Source organism: Pinus tabuliformis, chromosome Q (genome assembly GCF_031772625.1).
Source record: "Pinus tabuliformis cultivar Carrire ecotype Pingquan chromosome Q, CPIR1, whole genome shotgun sequence".
Lineage (NCBI taxonomy): Eukaryota > Viridiplantae > Streptophyta > Pinopsida > Pinales > Pinaceae > Pinus > Pinus tabuliformis.
Window position 1 is genome coordinate 772,435,066 of NC_142296.1, and position 19,662 is coordinate 772,454,727.

A 19,662-nucleotide genomic window follows, 5' to 3' on the forward strand; every position below is an offset into this window, starting at 1 on the left:
TGAATACATGTGTAGCCAATGTGGTGATCTCTATTCTCAAGCTGGTTATAAGATAATCAAAGTCCCATTGCCTGGCGCCACTCCTGCATTTACTCCTATCATAGTTAAAAAGGAACGCCCTGCTGTTACACAAGAACTAGCAAGGCCTTCAAATATTTCTGAAGAAGAAGTGAAACCGTAAGTATCCCGGCCTACCCTGGTCGTTAAAGCTGAAAATCCTGCACCAAAGTTTGCAAAGACGGTGTTTACCCAGACTGAACCTTGGTATGCAAAGACTGTCTTCACTCAGACCTCAAGCATTCAAGAACTCTGGGATATATGGAAGAAAGAGTATGCCCTGTCACAAGAAAAGGAATTACAGAACATAAATCATTATGGCAGAATCATGTATATAGAAATTGGGAAGTCCTGGAATAGTCTCGTGCACAGCATAAGGAAAATAAGGAGTTGAAAACTAGACTGTCTCTTATCTTTGAGTTAGTTCAAAGACTTCTGGCCACCAGGGGCCATCCTTTAACTATTCTGTGTTTCTAGCAGAACGCCTAGCATTCTTCCAAGTAAAAGCAGTCAAAGATGGACGACCTCATGAGGTGTCTACACCCCAGCAGTTTATTGAAACCTTTGCGGAAGCATCAGTCAGTGAACAGAATCTATTATGTGAACTCTATCTCCATAATGAAGCCATGCCGGAGGATAGAAAGCTTAATTTGATTCCTGTGGCTGGTGACATTCAGATTAGAGCCTTTGTCTCTTTCATGGCCAATCAGCTCACATGGAAAAACGCTTTCCTTTCAGCAACACATAGCGAAGAAAATCGCCTTCTCTGGATCCGAGCTGAACCACAAAATGCTGCTGTTTTTGTTGCTGAACATCATCGGGTTATAGGAGAACCAGGAATGACTGAGCATATCAAGAGAATTATAGGCAGTAGTGTTAAAGGAGTGTCAAGAGTATGTCAAAAATAAAGGACCTCTTTCCATACAGGCAAACAATATATTCTGGGAACATTGCCCTAAGGAGAGAAGGGAATACAATCCCTTTAACCCTCTTAATCTTTAGGCAGTAATTTCACGAATACCTAATTACGTTAAATGTGTTCAACAGTGTGTTGAAAAATGGTTGGGTTATCATTTTCATTTCCCGCTTCTCTGGTCGCCAGTACAACAATATAAGGCCTACTTCAAGGTGTCCAAAAAGGAGGAGCTTGCAGCATGGCAGAGATTACAGAGTGTCCAGGGCTTTAGAGATTTGGTTGATAGCACCTTCTATACTTACTGTATAAGTAATTTTCACTGTACATCCTAGTACTCCGACTTAGACTCAGAGTAAATGTTGCATGGGGACATGCAACTGCTTCAGGTGGGGGGGATGTTAGGATCTCATATTGTCCCTTTTTGACCATACATTTTTCCATGATATCATCCTTTTCAACATGTATTTAAAAGTCCTTGATAGTGTTTTAACCCAATTATCCCAAAGGTATGAAATGATTATTCTCATCACTATACGTTTAATTATTTAGCATATAATCACGATACCTTCATAGTTAATCTTTAAATTTTTAAGTTGCTAAATAGTTAAAGAATGATGTGTAGTCCGCGTTGATGAAACTACTTGGAGTTTGCAAGACTATTTTTGCAGTTGCTAAAATAGTAAGAACGACACACAAATCTCGAAGCTGAAACAATTAAGATTTGATTCTAAATTTGACAGCAACAGAGGAATCAGACTGATCACCGAGGAAGCTGTTACAATGGATGTAACGCCCATAATCTAAAGACAATATTACTGTAACAACATTTTGTTGACGGGAAATTGATTTCCCTAATCTTGTATAATGGGTTAAAATAGAATTTATAATGTAAATATTTTGTAATAGATGTCTCCTCTTTATAAAGAGGAGACATCTACATTAGATGGGGATGAACAGACTGTGAAAAAGGCTCAGTTGAAGGAATAGGACTAGAATCCTTTTTTTAATATGACATATTGATGGGTGAATAAAATTTTGTTTTGAACATCTTTTTCTAGTTCTTGTCTCCTGGGGAATCTTGTGAGAAGGACAGGGCCCACCTTCATCACAAGATTCACCCATTTTACTTCTGCAGTGTGTTAAGTGTGCCTTTTATTCATGCTTTGTTAACAGAACTGTTTATTGAGTATCATTTTTCTGAAACTCTGTTTTCATTTTCAATTGATTGCTGCAGCGTTTATTTTATCAACAGTTAATTCATGTGTGTTGCAATTAGATTTACAGAGCAAGGTGGTAGCTTGATAATCAGGAACAGGTGCTGAAGGTTCCTGCTTCGGGAATAGGGCCTGTTCTCTGTTACAACATAGCCAGCACTCTCCTATGCAGATTGATTCTTTAGATTCCTTTCTTTTAAGCATTCTTTGGTAGCTGTCTGCAATAGGTTGTTTTGCTGTAATTCAAGAGTGGAACTTCAGTTTGCTTAAGGCAAAGTATGACCAGTATTTACTACAACTTTTGTTGCTTTTAGGATTGAGTACATATAGTACGCAGTTTCCTTTGAAATAACAAGAATTCCTTGGGTTGATAATTTATGAAGCACTTTGTTGTTTAATTCAATAAGCAATTAAAGTGACCAGCATACCGCAGGTTTGTGTTGGGATTTTCTCATATCACTTGGCCCTTGATTCAAGTCACCAAGGGAGGAGTGAAAGAAAAATTATTTTGGTATGAACCTCAACAGAAGGCATTCACAGAGTTGAAAGATCACCTCTGCTCGGCACCAGTGCTCGCATTACTAGACTTGTAACAACCATTTGAGGTCGAGATAGATGCCTCTGACTATGCTATTGTGGCAGTCCTTACTCAACACGGGCATCCAGTGACATATCACGGTGAGACACTTTCAGACATAGTCCAAAATTATCCCACTTATGACAAAGATATGTATTCCATTGTGCAGGCATACCGACAATGGAAGCATTACATTTTGGGGAAGGAAGCGGTCATCCAAACAGACCATCGACCCTTGCAGTTCATACAAACCAAAGGGAAATTACAGAATGATCGCCATCAAAAGTGGTCCACATACCTACAACAGTTCCATTTGAATATCAAGTATAAGAAGGGGAGCAGTAATAATGTTGCAGATTGCGTTAGTCGACCACCGATCATGGCGTTAACCACTGTGCTCAACTCTTGTGGGTACGAAACTTCTGATTGGCCACTTCTCTACAAAAACGACCTAGAATTCGGCCACACATACTAGACACTCTTGGAGGGTCATCATGTTCTAGATTTTCACCTCTAGGATTCCTTGTTATGCCACCCGGGTCACCTTTGTGTTCCTTCAAGCGAGCGTGCCAAGATGATTTGGGAAGCACACTACAGTCGGGCTACTGGGAATTTCAGGGTCGAGATAATGGTGGCAGTACTGAAAAAGTATTTCTATTGGCCAAATCTTCAACATGATGTTGGGAAGTGTTATCGGGAAATCTAGTGTCTATTCAGAACTGCTAGTCCCACTAAGACGGGTAGCTATCTTAGAAACAAACAGATTAAAGTCACCTATTTTTCCTTTACGAGAGAGAGATGAGAAATAAGTAGAGAGTACCAACCTCAGTCTTCCGCTTGGCCCCTTGCTTGTTTCCTTTCCCCTTTGACAGAATCTTGCCATTGCTTCCTTACTTGCCTAGCTTCAAAGAGCACCCGTGGATTCACAGCAGCATAATACCATCAAAGCATAGAGATCTTTCACTGTAAACAATATAGGATTAGATATATATTGGCCATACAAATGCATATAACAAATACAGTATTCAGAGATACACAAGAATATGGAGGAAAACTCAAATAGCTTTATTAGTAAAAGTCATAGAAGAGAGGATTACAACCACTTGGTCTGACCCAGCGCCATCCTCCCAGCTTGAAAGCCCTTTTCACCTCACACAAAGCAAGATCACCCAACAATGTCTTCAAAGAGAAACCAGCAGCACCTCTTTGCAAATTACCAAATTCCAACCTTTGGATCTCTTGGATGAGGGATCGATTTATAGATATTTGCAGGGGGGCGACTCAGCTTCTAGGATTTTGATTAGTGTCATCTCTCTGATAGTTCTTGTTTTCACTTGGAGATTTTAGATATCTTACTCATCCCTGGTGAACTCAGAGAGGCAAGTGTCAAATGAGCAGTTTCTAGAAGATTCTCTGGGTTTCCACCTAGCAAACTGCTTGTGCCATTTGTCTGCTCTCGCTCATCGCACCCTATAGAAGGGCTTTCCAGTATGCATCGCACTTTTTGCATGTGGCAGGTGAGATGCATCCCACCTTTAGCACTGGGCAGTCTGTATGGTCCTGCTTTGACCAGTTCTGAGTAGATTTTGTTGGCATTATGATTCTGGTATGGCTCTATGTTACAGATGTTGTACTTGATGGCAACACCCTCAAGTGGCAATGCTCTGATCAGGCTCTCAAAATGTTGGAAATTAAGAGGTACGCAGGAGAATAGTTCAAAAGGTGCGTACCCGCAGGTACGCCGTAAAGGGATTGCGGCCGCACACGCAGGTCACCCGTTCAGAGGGTGCGTACCCCCAGTTCACTTACTTCAAGGCAGAGAAGCGCGTTCACGTGGGGTTTCCTATGTTTGGCCCATGGTATTTAGCCCGCCGTTCTTGATTCTATGGTTTTGGCCCGTGGTATTGTTTATATTATTATTATTATTGAGCCCCATGTTTTTGGGCCCCTTGTATTGGTTATCTATGGTATTGATCCATGATTTTAGGAAGAGCTTGCCTATATAAAGCAAAGGAGATCACTTGGCTAAGCATCTTTTGCAAATTTGAATATATTAAGATCTGAAATATTGAGTTAAAAGCTTGATCTATATGAAAGTGAAGTTGAAAGCGAATCTATGAAGGCTGATCTCTCGAGCGCATGATCAGATCTGGGCATCTGACAATCTGTAGCACACTGGTGGGCTGCCAATTCAGCCCTAATCAGAGGTACGCAGGTGATTAACGGTGCAAGTGCGTGGGTACGCAGAGCAGAATAAGGAGAAGTGCGTGGGTACGCAGAGCAGAAAAAGGCGCAGTGCGTGGGTATGCAGCGCGGCAGATATTCAGGTGCGTAGGCACAGGGAAAGTACGCGGCGCTTCAGAAGCCGCAGGTGCGTAGGTACGCGGCGCGATAACATCTGTGGGTGCGTGGCTACAGTAGCAGTACGCGGCGCGATAGTATCTGTGGGTGCGTGCCTACAGTAACAGTACGCAACGTGATTGAAGAAACAGTGCGTGGGTATGCGGTGCGGCAGAAGGGTATCTGCGTGTATAAGCAGGGGAGCAGAAGGTGAAGTGCATACGCACGCAGGCCAGAGAAAGAAAAACTGCGTATCTGTCTTAAGACCTTTTGTTGGCTGACTTTTCTCTGTTGATAAGGTGTTCTGGGTTTAGTTTATTGTTATTGTTGATCTGGTTACTGCAGTTGACTGGGTGATTTACTTGTACTTGATGATCTCTTGATGTTTATGGATCCAGTTTGAAAATTTATGAAAAGTGGTCCTTGAAAGAAAAGAAGTAGGGGGTTGTAGCTCCCTTCCAGGAGAGACTGGAAAACGAGAGAGAGTTGTAGCTCTCTGCAGGTTGCAGCCTGTGTACTGGTAAAGGACTGCACCAGTACAAAACCATTGTAAAAGGAGTTTCTAATTTGAAAGAAGATAGAGACATATTGCAGCAGGTGGTTTTCACCCATATTGGGTTTCCACCTTACATCTGGTGTTCTTTGGTGTGACTATCTGTTTTCTTTGTTCATGCTCATTATTTTATGGTACTGACATGCAAAAATAATTCGAAGTATAAATAAGGAAGATTTATTAAAAGAACTTGATAATACTGATTCACCCCCCCTCTCAGTATTATTTCCAACAATTGGTATCAGAGCAGGTCCTTCAGAGAAGCTTGATCGCTTGGAGGAAGATCATTCATTATGAGCAACTACGAGAGGGAAACATCAATCAAGCCACCAATCTTTGATGGGACAAACTTCAATTATTGGAAGGTAAGAGTTACTGCCTATCTTCAATCTCTTGATACAGAAGTTTGGGATATCATAGATACAGGCTACACTTTTCCTTCAGCTACTCCTACAGATTTGGCTGAGAAGAAGAAATATGAAACAAATGCTAAAGCAGTCAATACTCTGCTAGGATGCTTATCTCAAACAGAATTCATAAAGGTTATGCAATATAAATCCGCAAAGGAAATATGGGACAAGATTGTCTTGAGCTATGAAGGAGATGAACAGGTAAAGCGTGCTAAACTTCAAACCCTTAGGATTCAGTATGAGAATCTCAGGATGTATAATGATGAAAGTGTGGCTAACTATTTTCTTCGGGTAGATGAGATTGTTAATTGCATGAAAAACTTGGGTGAAGAAATAAAAGAGGCTATTGTGGTTGAAAAAGTTCTAAGATCATTGTCCCCCAAGTTTGAATCTAAAGTGTCTGCAATAGAAGAAAAGGAAAATCTACAAATTCTTACTATGTCTCAGCTACACGGAATTATAACTGCTTATGAAATGAGAAAGGGAGGTCCATCAGACAGAAGAGAAGCTGCTTTCAAGGCTTCAGGCAAAGGAGACTATTATGAAGCAAGTCACGTGCCAGAAGAAGAAGAAGAAGAATCAAATTTTGTCAGAAATCTTCAAAGGGGTTCTGGAAGGTTCAGAGGTAAGTTACCTTTTAAATGCTTTGCTTGTGGAAGAGTAGGTCATTATGTTGCGAAATGTCCTTATAAGGATAAAGGAAAGGAACCTGCTAGATGGAACAAGAAACAGATTGCAAATAAGAAAAGCTACTACACTCATGAAGATAGTGATGGTCTATCAAATAGTGATGAAGATGAACGAGGTAATGACTATAAACTTTTAATGGCATTTGAAGATGATGATTACATGGATGCTATAGATGTGGATAGCTTTTGTGAAGAAATTTCTAGACTTAAGACATGTATAGAAGAAAAGAATAGGATCATTGATACTCTACAACTTCAAATTGATGAAAAAGAAAAATATCTTGAAAAGTTAGAAGGTGAAATTGTTGGTCTTAGAAAAGAGATTGAGAAAACAAAGGCTATTAATCTTAAGTTTGTCAAAGGATCTGAAACTCTAGATGAGATCATCAATGTACAACGTTCTCCTCTAAACAAGACAGGTCTGGGCTATAATGGAGAAAATTCTCAAGCATCCACCTCAAAAGTTATCTTGATGCAGCAAGAAGGAATGAGCAAAAGCACAATGGAGATCACCAGGTAAAGCAGGGACCAACTACAAACAAATACTATCAGGCAAATCAGGGGCAATCCGTCTTAAGGATGAAAAAAAGCTACAACCAGCCACAGGTAAAATCCTCTCAATTTGCTTCAAGAATGAATGACAATAGAAATTACAATCGTTTGGCCGGAAGATTGGATAACCGCAGAAGTTTCTTCAATGGACAATGCTTTTCTTGCCATAACTTTGGTCACAAAGCAGCTCAATGTGTTGCATATAAAACGATCATGACTAGAGAAGCTCAAAAACAAAGAAGTATGACCAGGATTACAAAAAGGACCTATAACAACTTTTCGGTTCTTGAAAATGAAGTTGAATGTTCTATTTGCAATAACTTTGGTCATGAAGATTCTGAATGCAGGAGCAGGTTTCAGCAGACAAAGGAACAAGCCTCAAGCACCAAAACATGGAGAATAAAGGAACCACAAATAGAAAGATGTGGAATAGCATTTTATGCAGAGGGACAGGAAAATCTATGGTACATTGACAGTGGATGTTCGAAGCATATGACAGGTGATAAAGAAAAACTTGAGTCATATTCTGTTATAGAAAAGGGAAAGAAAGTTTCTTTTGGAAATGATACTCCTGCAACTATAAAAGGAAAAGGCACTGCTCAGTTAAAAGAAAAGGTCAAAGCTGGAAATGTTTTGTATGTTGATGGATTGAAGCATAATCTTCTGAGTGTCAGCCAGATGTGTGATCAAGGAACCGAGGTGATATTTAGATCAAATGGATGTCTTGTCCGTGATCTTGATACAGGTAAAACGGTGATCAAAGGTAAAAGAACTCCAAATAATCTATTCATATTTGAAGAAGGACAAAAACAATGCTATCTAAGCAAGGATGATGAACACTGGTTATGGCACCGGAGCTTGGGGCATCTAAGCTTTTCACAAATAAGGAAAGCATGCAAATATCAGGCAGTTCGTGGTCTTCCAGATATCAAAATTCCAGACAACACCATATGCAAATCATGTCAGTTTGGAAAGCAAACCAGAACTAACTTTCCAGAGAAGGAAGGATCAGCTAGCATGCCTCTTGAGCTTGTACATACAGATGTATGTGGACCATTCAGGAAAAGGACACCTCGGGGAGAAGAATACTTGATATTATTCATTGACGATTTCTCCAGGTTTGTCTGGTTAGGACTTATGAAGCGCAAAGATGAAGCATTCGAAAAATTCAAATCCTTTAAAGCCTTGGTTGAAAATGAATCAGGATACAAAATTAAGTGCCTCAGATCCGACAGAGGTGGGGAGTTTACCTCAAATGAATTTTTCGATTTCTGTGATGAACATGGGATAAGAAGAGAATTCTCTACAGCTAGAACTCCTCAGCAAAATGGAGTAGTGGAAAGAATGAACAGAATAGTCCAACAAATGGCTCGTGCTATGCTTGATGAGTCTGGAACTCCCGAAACTTTCTGGGGTGAAGCTGCATATGCTGCGGTTGTTATTCTCAACAAAACAAATGTCCGGGTGAACAACACTCAAACTCCTCATGAGCTCTGGTATGGTGAGACTCCTTCGATAAAGCACTTCAAAATCTTTGGGAGCAAATGCTATATTAAGAATACTGATGAGAAACTTGGAAAACTTGAACCTAGAGCAGATGAAGGCATTCTTCTTGGTTATTCTCCACACAGCAAAGCATACAAGTGCTACAATAAAAGACTTGGAAGAATTGTTGACAACATTGATGTAGTAGTTGATGAGAAGGGATACATTCCTAGGCAAGTAAATCATGAAGATATCGAAGAAGATGAAGACTACCCTCAAAGACAGAATGATGAAGAAGAAGAACCTCAAGAAGAACCAGAGGAGCAGATAAGGACAGAAGAGAAGACTCCATCCAGATATGTTTAGAAGAATCATCTAGAATCTCAGATTTTGGGGCAGAAAGAAGCAGGTGTACAAACAAGAAGAATAGTTGCAGAAGCTTCAAGCTATTTGGCACTACTCTCTTCCACTGAACCACAAAATGTGAAAGAGGCATGCAAAGATGAATGTTGGGTGAAAGCAATGGATGAAGAACTTGAGTAGATCGAAAAGAACAACACTTGGGAGTTGGTTCCTAGACCAAAGGATAAGAATGTTATAGGGACAAAATGGGTCTTCAAAAATAAATTGAATGAAAATGGAGAAGTAATTAGAAACAAGGCCAGACTTGTTTGTAAAGGGTATGCGCAGCAAGAAGGAATAGATTTTGAAGAAACCTTTGCTCCTGTTGTAAGACTTGAGGCCATCCGAATGTTCCTTGCTCTCTCAAGCTTTCAAAACTTCAAAGTATTTCAAATGGACGTGAAATCAGCCTTTCTGAATGGAGACTTGGAAGAAGAAGTATACATTGAGCAGCCAGATGGTTTCATTCTTGGAAATGATCCAAATCTTGTATGCAGATTGAAAAAGGCTCTCTATGGTCTCAAACAAGCTCCAAGGGCTTGGTACTATCGTTTGGACAAATATATTCATCAACAAGGTTTTTCAAAAGGATCAGCAGACAACAATCTTTATATAAAAGTTGAAAATGACAAATTGCTAATACTTGTTGTGTATGTAGATGACATTATCTTTGGCAGCAATGAAGAAGCTATGAGTCAAAGCTTTGCCTTGGTGATGCAGAAAGAATTCGAAATGTCCTTGCTGGGAGAACTGACATATTTTCTTGGTTTGCAAATCCAACAAAAAGAAGGAGGGATCTTTTGTCTCAAACCAAGTATCTCAAGCAGATTTTGAAGAAATATGGCATGGAAGATGCAAAACCAGTATGTACACCCATGGTCACAGGATGTAGCCTCAGTGCAAATGATGAATCAGCAGCAGTGCATCAACCAACCTACAGATCTATGATTGGAAGTCTACTTTATTTGACAGGTACCCGACCAGACATCATGCATGCAGTGGGAATAGTTGGAAGATTTCAAGCAAATTCGAAGGAAACTCATCTTCAGGCAGTGAAAAGAATCTTTAAATATCTTCAAGGGACTCAAAATTATGGCTTATGGTATCCTAGAGATACAGATTTCACACTTCATGCTTATACAGATGCAGATTGGGCAGGAAGCGTGGATGACACGAAGAGCACAAGTGGTGGTGCGTTCTTTATGGGTTCCAGATTAGTATCTTGGTTCAGCAAGAAACAGAGTTCGATTGCCTTGTCTACAACTGAAGCAGAATATGTTGCTGCTGCATCTTGCTGCACTCAACTCCTTTGGATGATGCAGACCTTGCAGGACTTTCAAATCACTTGTACACCACCTATCTCCATCTTATGTGATAACACAAGTGCAATCAGCATTTCAAAGAACCCAGTCATGCATTCAAAGACCAAGCACATACCGATCAAGTATCAATTTCTCCGGGAACAAGTACTTGAACAAAAGGTCAAGTTGGAGTATGTTCCTTCCAAGGAACAAGTTGCTGATATTCTCACCAAACCATTGCCCAGGGAGACCTTTGAATACCTCAGGCAAAAGCTGGGGGTTGTTGATGCATCATCCTGTTGAATCTCTTCTGATAGTTGGTTGTACGCAAGGCTCATCTGGGGCATATGCGTACATGTGCTGGGTTGTGGATTGGTTGAAGATTGAATGGCACATGTTCAGGGGGAGCATATAATGCATTTTTGGCATTATGGAGGACGTACATGGATGCTGGTCTGAATATTGCTGCAATATGTTTCTATCTCTTTCATGGTCATTTATGGTGTTTGGTGGATTATGGTTCTTCTTTGCAGATCTGGTTTATATTCAGGAGGAGCATGTTCTTAGGGGGAGCATAACCCTTTGCCCTTGATGTCAAAGGGGGAGAATGACGTTGAAGTTTTTGAGGTTGCCATCAAGTCCAAAGGGGGAGATTGTTGGCATTATGATTCTGGTATGGCTCTATGTTACAGATGTTGTACTTGATGGCAACACCCTCAAGTGGCAATGCTGTGATCAGACTCTCAAAATGTTGGAAATTAAGAGGTACGTAGGAGAATAGTTCAAAAGGTGCGTACCCGCAGGTATGCCGTAAAGGGACTGCGGCCGCACACGCAAGTCACCCGTTCAGAAGGTGCGTACCCCCAGTTCACTTACTTCAAGGCAGAGAAGCGCGTTCACGTGGGGTTTCCTATGTTTGGCCGTGGTATTTAGCCCGCCATTCTTGATTCTATGGTTTTGGCCCGTGGTATTGTTTATATTATTATTATTATTGAGCCCCATGTTTTTGGGCCCCTTGTATTGGTTATCTATGGTATTGATCCATGATTTTAGGAAGAGCTTGCCTATATAAAGCAAAGGAGATCACTTGGCTAAGCATCTTTTGCAAATTTGAATATCTTAAGATCTGAAATATTGGGTTAAAAGCTTGATCTATATGAAAGTGAAGTTGAAAGCGAATCTATGAAGGCTGATCTCTCGAGCGCATGATCAGATTTGGGCATATGACGATCTGTAGCACACTGGTGGACTACCAATTCGGCCCTAATCAGAGGTACACAGGTGATTAACGGTGCAAGTGCGTGGGTACGCAGAGCAGAATAAGGAGAAGTGCGTGGGTACGCAGAGTAGAAAAAGGCGCAGTGCGTGGGTATGCAGCGCGGCAGAGATTCAGGTGCGTAGGCACAGGGAAAGTACGCGGTGCTTCAGAAGCCGCAGGTGCGTAGGTACGCGGCGCGATAGCATCTGTGGGTGCGTGGCTATAGTAGCAGTACGCGGCGCGATAGTATCTGTGGGTGCGTGCCTACAGTAACAGTACGCAGCGTGATTGAAGAAACAATGCGTGGGTACGCGGTGCGGCAGAAGGGTATCTGTGTGTATACGTAGGGGAGCAGAAGGTGAAGTGCGTACGCACGCAGGCCAGAGAAAGAAAAACTGCGTATTTGTCTTAAGACCTTTTGTTGGCTGAATTTTCTTTGTTGATAAGGTGTTCTGGGTTTAGTTTACTGTTATTGTTGATTTGGTTACTGCAGTTGACTGGGTGATTTACTTGTACTTGATGATCTCTTGATGTTTATGGATCCAGTTTGAAAATTTATGAAAAGTGGTCCTTGAAAGAAAAGAAGTAGGGGGTTGTAGCTCCCTTCCAGGAGAGACTGGAAAACGAGAGAGAGTTGTAGCTCTCTGCAGGTTGCAGCCTGCGTACTGGTAAAGGACTGCACCAGTACAAAACCATTGTAAAAGGAGTTTCTAATTTGAAAGAAGATAGAGACATATTGCAGCAGGTGGTTTTCACCCATATTGGGTTTCCACCTTACATCTGGTGTTCTTTGGTGTGACTATTTGTTTTCTTTGTTCATGCTCATTATTTTATGGTACTGACATGAAAAAATAATTCAAAGTATAAATAAGGAAGATTTATTAAAAGAACTTGATAATACTGATTCACCCCCCCTCTCAGTATTATTTCCAACAGCTTTTCATGGAGAACTTCTGGGAGATGATGTAATCAACTGACCTTGCTCCTTTAGGGTATGAAACAACACTTTTAGGACTTAGAAGCCTTTGGTTTATGGACATATGTGATTGGGTTTGCCGTGCCCAAATATGTCTATAACAGTTGCCCCTTAAAGCATGAGGTCATAAATCTTTTGATGTTGGGTGAAATGCTTTATAATGAGGATCCGAGGTTTTTCGCACTGGAAGGTGACCTGTAATAAGATACAATACAATACATTATCTTCATAATATTTTCATGATCTGGCTGAGGCGGGCATTCCCATGCTCAGCTTGATAAATTCATTTTCATGTACATAGGACAAACAACCGTCTGTGCGCAGACTGATGATTCTGGTAGAGCCATCATCCCTTAGTTTGGATGATTATTTGTGCAGCAATGATGTACATTTGATGTTTTTATTTTCCTGATTATATCGCAACTCGGATGGATGAAACTAGATCCGGGGTCTTCAAAACTCGTTCAATATTCGCCCGAAGTACAAGTCTATCCATGTGAAAATATGTTCTGATGTCGAACATGAAGGACATTGCCTGATTACCAGCCAATGATGTAAGCTGTTAACAGGCACGAGAGGAATCACCGATGATGATGATGACCCTCAAGGTACTGCAGTACAATTCACGTGGTGTGAATACATGAGTTGATGTTGAACACCACACAAAATCTTTCGGTCGAAGGCCATTAGCGTAAACCTGTCGCCGGAAGTGAGAAACTTGCCATTGAGGCATGCAAGCTTCAAAGTACTGGAAGGGTTGTCCCTAGGTCGGCTTCTTGGATAATGAACTACTGTCGACAAGAAGTGACCCGTCGTAGGAGGGCATTAATCGATCCCACATCTACGACACAGAACGGAGCAAATTATTTTTGTAGAGGTGAAAACGATCTCGTGATACAAGGTTCAGGGTGGCAGTCATGAAAGAATGAAGTGTGAAGGTATTGTAGCGGATGAGACACAAGCTAGGTAGGTGAATTCTCTGAGCGACTTCTCTTGAACATATTGGCGACACTGAAATGGATTGGTAGCGTTAACCCAAAAAGTGGATGGTACGGTGGCCCAACGGTGATATGACCGGTGAACGGAATAAGCCAACCTGACTCAATCATGGTGGCGGAGTGAAAGTGTCATGTTCAAGAGCGACCTGCTACCAATAAAGTTTCTTCAAGTTTTCTTCCCAATTTTCCCCAGTCATTTCTGACCAGTACCTCTTTATTTTTGTCAAGATTGAGGAGGATAACATATGCTTGTTCTATAATTTTCCCTTTGGGCAAACCCGTCGCTATGTTTTAACGAGCCTAGCAACAGTGAAACTTGCTCTTGTCTGAATGGACAAGTTTGTCGCTATTGTTTTAATGAGTTTAATGACAAGGATAACTCGGTCCTTTTCAATTTTAGAGAGGCTGAAAAGAGACGGAAAGAAGACTCCAATATTCCTTTTTGGTAATATAATCCCTTAATTCCGAAAAAGTATAAAACAATGCGAAAGGGATGAATTTTCGATAGTTTTAACGAGCCGAACAAGACAAATGCTTGATCTTTTTGTGTAATAATCCCTCAGGTCCAAAAAGTTTAAAATCTAGAGGAGGGATAACACTTCCAATCACTTTAACGAGCTAGAGAGGCCAATCGCTCGACAATCTTTTCATATTTTACGAGTCAGATGAAAAGAGCTTAAAGGAGACTCATTTTTTAGGAACGAGTGATGTTTTCAGATAGCCGCTGGTTCCAGGTAAGGTTTGGAACTTTCCAATCACGACAGTGTACAAAGGTGGCTAATAGGATCACTCGTCGCAGCTGTTCCTCAAAAATGGGTAAACAATAAAATGGATGCGAATGATTGGAAACAATAGAGTGGAGGTGATGGTAAGAACCCGACCAAGGCTCAAAAGCTGACGAAAATACATTCACAATGGTTATTTACCAGAGGTGGGTTCATTTTTTAATGAGCTTAAATGGTGGAACATATGCTCATTGCTAGGTTTAATTTTTAATCAGCTTGAACTTCGCGTAAAACTGCTCGTGATAATGGTCATTGACATTTGATTCACCGTTGACACTATGTTCTTTTGACGGTCGTACTACCTGTTCAATTGCTCCATCAAACTGATTAGAAATGAAGACATATCTAGAAAAATGAGTTAAAATCTAATACCCTACTTAAATTAGATGAAAAGTAACTTAAAAATAGATTTTTACCCCTCATTTTACCATTTCATTCGGAGTTGTGACTATTGGAGCTCTGGAGGTGTTTTCCCCTTTGATTTTCACCAGCTGATTCCTGGAGATTCTGTGGACAATTTTTAGCGTCGTCTGGACTAGGTAGGAGCTAAACCTGAGCTCTTCAATTGCATTCTTTCCTTTTTGAATTCTGAGCATGTTTTCCTGCTTTTCTGGGCCCCTGGGGTTTGAACACTTCATTTTGCCCCCATCACACCTAGTCTATATCGAAAGGTGTGATGCATCTTAAGCTATCCACTAGCTAGAATTTATGCATTGCACTGTGTACCTAGTCAGGGTGTGATGGGTGCAAGGAGAAAAACATTTGCACTGATTTTTCATGGAAATTTTGCCTGTTTTTTGCCAAATCAGGACCCTGATTATTCTCTTGTTTGTTTTTCTGAGATTCATTGGAGCAAAATGGTCATTACATGGCGTGAATGGGAGCATGAAGTAGAGGACATGGTTGCCCTACACGATCCAGGTATGGTAGCTACATTGCAGAACTGTGGCCTGCTTAAGTTCTTCCACATTTCTAGCATGAGGCAACAAATCAATTTGTTGCAATATTTCCTCGATGCATGGGATCCTACCAACCAAGTGTTCCAGATAAGAGGCAAATCCATCCCCATGACTGTTGAGGACATCTACTTTTTGACCGGTTTATCGAGGCGTGGTGCCCCTCTCTCACTTTCAGGTTCTGCCCGTGGGGGTGAATCCGTGAGGGATTATATTCACCGACACTGTAGGGAGGGATCTCAACCGAGTAGGTACGATAAGATCAGCATTCGAGATGTCACCGACCGGCCTTTGAGGACTATTTTATTCACCTTTGCTAGATTGGCTGGCAGCACGGCGCTTCACTTGGCCAATAGGTCCTATATGCAGTATGCCTTGGAATGCCTTGAACCCAAGGTATTCAACTGGTGTGATGCAGTACTTCCAGTTATCAAAGAACAACTCACCAAAGTGAAAAACGGAATATCCAAGAAGTTTGGATATGGTTCTATTCTGATTGCTTTAGCCTTGGAGAAGATCCCACTGATGCAGCCAGAGTACATTTCACTCAGCATACCACCACCGACCGAGCCACGAATGCAGAGATGGGTCGACCTTATGGCTAGACATGCTGGTCAACCGCAGGTTTCATTCTATGACGCCTTCTTTGAGTGGTTGAACCGTCAGCAGATGGTTTATGCTGAGTATCCATATGCTGGGATGGATTTCTAGGGTGACCCGGATTTGGTGCTGCCGGCTGGCGAGCAGTGGGGTGTCATAGGTAAAATTTCTGGCCATATATCTATTTATTGTTTTCATAATGTTCTTGTGCTTTTTAAATGTTTATCAAGACTAATCAAAACTCATGTGATTATGCAGATATTGGGCCAGTGCGATCAGCAGCGCGCCTGAGAGGAGCAGCTGCCGTTCCAGCAGGAGAGGCTGTAGGGAGGGCCATTCTTCACGACCTGGATGTATCTAAGACTCTTGCAGTGTTACAAGAGCAGATCGAGGGTCTCACCCTTGGTATTCCGGATGTGAGGACCGATGAGCTTCCTTTGAGATTACAGTGCCATACCACTGGTGTGCCGAGCCGATGGACTAGGCTCTTACGCATGATTGCACAGGCGGTGACTAGTTATCACGAGCACCATTAGATTAGGGTGCTCCCTTGCATTTTGAGTTTTTGGGTCATGTGACTGATTTTTTCCTAGACAAAGAACACTATGTACAAACTATAAACAGTTATATATATATTTTTGATTTTCAGAGCTTTATTTTGGTTAAGTTATATTATCCTGATGCAGTTTATTGATAAAATGATTTTCTTTCAAAAACGTTGCAAATGTCTATCTAACACATAATTTTCTAATGAATCGGTTAATGTGTTTAAGTTTCCGGAAATATGTTGATATTGAATAGAATCAAACCGTCTTTCCAAAATCTTGACCCTTAGGAACATACGATAGATAGCTGGATTCCGAATGGAATAGATGCCTGTAAGCTGTAGAATGACGAGCTGTGAGTCTATCCTGACGACAAGTCGGCGTATGCCATGCGCGATGGCATCAGAGAGGAGTTCTATCAACATGCTATATTCAACGATGTTTTTCGTTGATTGACCAATACACACCCCTCTGAAACTCACTAACTCACCGCTTGGATCAAAGATGGCCCAAGCTGCAGAAGATAGGTTCCGCGTACTACGACTCGCCCCGTCGGCATATCCAACAAATGATTCCAATGGGTTCGACTTCTGCAACAAAATGCAAAAGTGGATTACCTAGCCAAAATGATCACTCTTAATGAAAACAAAAATGTAACAAAAGCATATGAAGAGGTTACCATGCTAAGTCAAGCGTAGTAACGCTTAAGGCACAACCCGTTTCGGGGTTGCGACAGTGGAATCCCATCATAATCTAAGCTCGTAGGCTACCTTTGCTAATACACGCTTAAAAATATAGGGACCCATCCATAAATATTGGAACTTACCTGCTCCCAATTTGTCGGATTCCTGATCATAGAGCAAGACGAGGTCACCTTTTGAGAAAACGCGGGGTTTGACATTCTTGTAAAATTTCGCTTTGAATCGTTTCTTATGCACTTTGTTAGCCAAGGTGATGTCATGACGAGTTTCATCCAGTTGGATTAATTCTACGAAATGAGCTTCTTCCTCTGAAGTTCCAGGGAGGAGGTCAACTGCGAGCTTGAGAGACAAAATCTGACACTGAACGGGTAAGATTGCTTCCAAGCCATACACCAATTGAAAGGGTGTAAACTCGGTCACATTTCTCACCAATGTCTGGTATGCCCACAAGGCTGAGTACAGGATTAGGTGCCAACTCCGTTTATGGACTTCAATCATCCTTTGCAGCATGCGTTTCAGGACTTTGTTGATCGCTTCAACTTGCTCGTTCGCTTGTGGATAATACGGAGTAGAGTTGTCGTGGGACAGTCCTAATTTGGCGGCCAATTGAACCATCACGTGATTGCAGAAATGTGATCGATGATCTATGACTATAGCTTACGGAACGTCGAACCTGGCGACTACATGATTGAAAAAGAAAAGAGCGGCTGTTTCGCCACTGTTATTTAATGTAGGCAGCGCCTCGGCCCATTTCGTAAAATAGTCAACTGCGACTATGATATACCCATGCCCCCCGGCCGAGGTGGGGTTACATTGCATGAAATCTATGCCCCATTTGGTGAATGTCCCAACAACAACTACTGGTTGTAGAGGTGCGGGTGGTATTCTGGTTTTGCGGTCGAAGATTTGACAAGCATGGCAACTTCTGACTATGGTTATGCAATCTTTGAACATTGTTGGCCAGAAGTATCCTTCTCGTAAAATCTTTTGTGCCATAGCATAACCATATTGGTGCCCCCAACATGCGCCTGAATGACAATCATTTAGGACTTTTTCGACCTCCTCATGGGTGAGGCACCTTCGCAGAAATGTATCGACACCACGACGGTAAAGCATATCACCGACGATCATGTAGTCTTTTGCTTGGTATCGAGTACGTCGTTGTTACGAGTGAGAGGTATTAGAACTATACGTTTGGGTTTGGAGATAAATGATTATGTCTCCATACGACAGATTGCTTGAAGATATCAAGAACAAAAATTCATCCACGATTGTTTCTTTAGATGTTGAATCGTTGGACAATGATGGGAAATCGCATAGTAACTCTGCAAATACTAAAGCTTTCTTTGATTTGGATTTTACAAATTCTAGATCAAACTCTTGGAAAATTGCTATCCATTTTGAATATTTTCCCCCAAGCAACTGTCGTGACAAGATGTAAGTCATGGGGTTGCAGTATGACAAAACGGTAGTTTTTCGAAAGAGGACATAGTGTCGAAATCTTTGTATTGCTTGAACAGCTACGAGAGCTAGCTTTTCAACATATGAGTACTTGATTTTTGTATCATTTAAGTTTCGACTTAAATAATAAATAGGATGTTTGATTCCATTGTCTTCTTGAACTAAAACCATTGCGATGGTTGTATCTGCTGCAGCCAGATACAGGTTAAAGTCTCTTTGATAATCAGGAGCATACATTAATGATGCTTTTATTAGGCATTCCTTTAGAGCATCAAAGGAAGCTTGCACGACCTGATCCCAGTTGAAGGGAACTTTTTTCAAAATACATGTATAACCTTTAGCAAGTTCAACTTAATTTGGAATGAACCTCCTTAGAAAGTTTTCTTTCCCTTGGAGTTTCTGAATCTGAAGCAATTTTGAAGGTGGAGGCAAATCGATGATTGCCTGAACCTTGCACGGGTTGAGACAGATTCTGTCCTTTGAAACTACAAAGCCAAGTAAACGACCTGTACCGACGCAAACACACATTTGTGCGGATTGAGTCTTATTTTGTAGTGTCGGCAACGTAGAAATATTGCTCTCAAATGCTACGGATGATCGGTCCGCTTTCGCGAGTGAGCCGGAAGATCGTCGAGGTATGGTTGAACGATGTTTTTGATGTCATGGAAGGCATAATTCATTGCCCTCTGAAAAGTTGCCCTTGCGTTCTTTAAACCAAAAGGTAGCTTACGATACACGAATGTGCCCCACGGACAGATAAATGCAGTCTTTGACTGGTCTTGTGGGTGGATATTTATTTGATTATACCCGAAAAACCCATCCATAAACGAAAAGATTTCGCATCCGGCGCATTCATCAATTATCTAGTCGATGAAGGGTGTAGGGT